This window comes from Dipodomys ordii, unplaced genomic scaffold, assembly GCF_000151885.1.
Source record: "Dipodomys ordii isolate 6190 unplaced genomic scaffold, Dord_2.0 Scaffold6, whole genome shotgun sequence".
NCBI classification, from domain to species: domain Eukaryota; kingdom Metazoa; phylum Chordata; class Mammalia; order Rodentia; family Heteromyidae; genus Dipodomys; species Dipodomys ordii.
Window position 1 is genome coordinate 14,545,711 of NW_012267222.1, and position 3,391 is coordinate 14,549,101.

Consider the following 3,391-nt stretch of genomic DNA (forward strand, 5'->3'; position numbering starts at 1 on the left):
TGCCAGGGTTTACAGTACTTGGAGTTCACATGAGCAAAGGGGCTCAGGAGAGAGCCTTGTGTGTGTGTGTGTGTGTGTGTGTGTGTGTGTGTATGTGGGTGTCAGTGGTAGGGTTTGAGCTCTTTTGCTTAAGGCTAGTGCTCTACCAATTTGAACTACAGTGCCACTTCCATTTTTCTGGTGGTTAATTGAAGGTAAGAGTCTCACAGACTTTCCTGCCAGGGGTGGCTTTGAACTGTGATCCTCAGATCTCAGCCTCCTGAATAGCTAAGATTACAGGCATGAGCCCTGGTGCCTGGCTGAGAGGGCCTTTTTGTGCTTGCAGCAATCTTGTGGCTACACTTCGTTTTCATAGGAAGCAGCATTAAACACTTTTTTAATTAAGTTTTTTTTTAATTGTGAAAATACTGTACAAAGGGGTTACAGTTACATGAGCAAGGTAATGAGTACATTTCTTATCCAGCATTGTTGCCTCCTTTGTTTTTCCCCTACCATCCCTTTCCTCCCTCCTCCTCAGCTATCTCCCCTCTCCCCCACAGCAGTATTTTTGATTGGCCTCTTCTAAAACTAAGCCACAATTTGTTAGGGGCCCTGGAGGATTAGATCAGGCGTTTCAGGACAGCGATTTGCCTGTCCATAGCACAGGAAATTAATCAGAACCCCAAAGCCCTTCTCTTCTTCCCATAGGCTGGCTGCTTTGCTGCAGTTCTCTTGAAGGCCAGCAGAGATGCCAAGGGCAGCTCAACACAGATCCATCTCTGGGTAAGGAATGAGAGGAGGAGGGCATGTGGCAGAAATGGGTCAACTTTGCCGCAAAGAACTTGCAGGCAGAACCCACAGCTGTCTTCAACTTGGAGAGGTGCAGCATGACAGAGAATGCCCTGGGGCCTTGGACTTCACTGCAGAATCCACCTGGGGTCTGGAGCCTGGAGTGCTGGTTCTTGTTTCAATGGTAATGCTTTCTTTGCAGGGCCATTCTCAGGCCTCTTCCTGAGGTCCTTAATGTTTGCCACTGTGAAATAACTGGGAGGATTATCACGGGATTATTGTGTGGTGTTAGGAGCAGGAAATATGTACGGCAGGACAATGTTGAAGATAAGAATGACAACCACATTGCTTGTGAAATGCTGGGCCTGGTGCTTTCTATACAATAGTACATGTAATTTTGAAACAAACACTACAAGGACCATATTATTATCCAAGTTTTATAGATGAGAGACTGAGGCACAAGGAAAATTAGTAGGAAGTAGAACATGAGTCTTTTGACATCAGAATTTGAGCTCTACAATGGGTACATTCTGCCCACCAGAAAGTGCTAGGAGCATTTGTGTGTGTGTGTGTGTGTGTGTGTGTGTGTGTGTGACTTGAACTCAGATCCTTTTTGTTCTAATCCAGCGTTGTCCTTTAAGATTAGTGTTCTTATCACTTGAGCCATCTCCAGTTCTAGCTTTGTGCTGGTGATTTGGAAATAAGAGTATCCATATTTTTCTGCCTAGCTGACTTTTTTGGGGGGATGGGGTGGGGTGGTGTGGGATGGATGAGAAGCAATCCTGAGGCTTGCACTCAGGATCTGAGCATTATCTCTGAGCTTTTTTTGGTCAAGACTAGCCATAGCTCCACCTCTGGCTTTCTTGGTGCCAAAGCATCTCATGGACTTTTCTTTGTGGGCTGGCTTAAACAGAAATCCTCAGATCTCAGCCTCCTGAGTAGTTAGTATTATAGGAGTAAGCCACTGGTGCCAGCTCTTTAAAAAAATTCAATCTTTTTATTATTATAAAGGTGACGTACAGAGGGTTTACAGTTACATAAGTTTTTTTTTTAAGTTAAAAAACCCCGACAACATATGGTCTTACTATGTAGGCCAGACTGGCCTAGAACTCACTATGTAACCAACTGGATAGCCTGGAAATCCAGCTTCCTCTGGCTCCACTCTCTTGAGTGCTGGGAGTACAGGTGCGCATCACCATGTCAGGCTGGAGGTCATCTTGATGCAAGTTGTAATATGTCTAATGGGAGTTTGACTCAGTGCCCCTGGGCATTGAGAGCAGAGAGGTTGGCTTCTGGCTAAGAGGCCTGGTGCATGGAGATGTGAGAGCAAGGGAATAGCATGAGCCAAAGGGGCAGATGTGGGAAAACAGTGGGTGTGCTGAGGAAAAGTTTGGATAAACTTTAGAGCATGTGTATAGGAAGGTAGGAAGTGATCATACCAGGCCAGGGCTTTGGCCTTTGTTCCATAGGCAATAAAGAGCTTGCACAAGAGATGTCTCAAGAGACCAACCATGCTGCTGCAGTCGGAGAGGAAGCAGCCCTTAGCCCATCTGTGTCCCGGCTTGTGGATGCTGCTGGATGCCAGTGCGTGGGAGGGCATCCGCAGGGAAAGTGTGTCTCTGACTGGCTTGTACTATTGGGTGTGGGTCTTTTGCTCTGGTTCCCTTCAAAGCCTTTCTCTTTCTCCTTATTGAGCCTTAATTTAAAGGCCCATAGCAAGCATGTCATAAATCACTGGTGGTGGGGGGACTTTTGAGATCATCTGAGATCATTGCACTTTAATTTTTAAAGAAAGTGAAAATAGGAACATAGTTGGGAAGGGTCTTTCCTAAGATCACATGATAAATTAATAGAAGGGCTAAGGACTGGAACTCATGTCTTCTGAGTCCAAGTCAAGAATTCCTTATACACATTTGTGGAGTGATTACTCCTACCACGTTCTGGGCTAAGTGCTTTCTATGGATGAGTGCATTTAATCCTCACAACCCCTCTGAGAGTGCCCCTGGTGAATTCAGGAAGTTTTGCCTTCTTTGATTTCCCACAGAGCCTGGCCTAGGCCTTGGGTCTCTAGCTGGGGGGGGGGTGGGAGCAATGAAAACTTGAGTTCAGTCAGGCGCTGGTGACTCACGCCTGTAATCCTAGGTACTCAGGAGGCTGAGATCTGAGGATCGCGGTTCAAAGCCAGACAGGGCAGGAATGTCCATGAGACTCATCGCCAATAAACTACCAGAAAACCGAAAGTGGAGCTGTGGCTCAGGTGGTAGAGCACTTGCCTTGAGCTGAAGAGCTCTGGGATAGTGACCAGACCCCGAGTTCAAGCCCCTCGATCAACAAACAAACAAACAAACAAAAAACAAAACTCCGACGAGTTCAAACCTTGGGCCTGAGATGGGCGGAGAAAAGATAGAAGGGGCGGGCTGGACATTCAGCCCCGCCCACTAAAGCAAACCCCGCCTTTCGGAACGCTGACGCAACATTAGCCCCGCCCCTCATTGTCAGTCCCGGGGAGCCGGAGGAGGCGCCGGCCGCTGGGAGCCGAGCGCCGGAGCCTGAGGCGGCCGGAGCGCAGGCTGAAGCCGCCACGGTGAGGGGCGAGGGGGGTCGGCGAGGGGACGGCCGGGGC

The 3,391-nt window shown here is 48.2% G+C and overlaps 1 protein-coding gene across 1 annotated transcript in view; it reads left to right on the top strand.

Moving 5' to 3' along the window:
• The first annotated feature begins 3,269 nt into the window (after positions 1–3,269).
• Positions 3,270–3,391, top strand: part of Luzp1 (leucine zipper protein 1) — a 72,222-nt gene continuing 72,100 nt past the window's right edge. The window contains exon 1 of the mRNA XM_013035255.1: positions 3,270–3,352. The gene's annotated coding sequence lies outside the window, so the exon portion shown is untranslated. The remainder of the gene's footprint in view (positions 3,353–3,391) is intronic.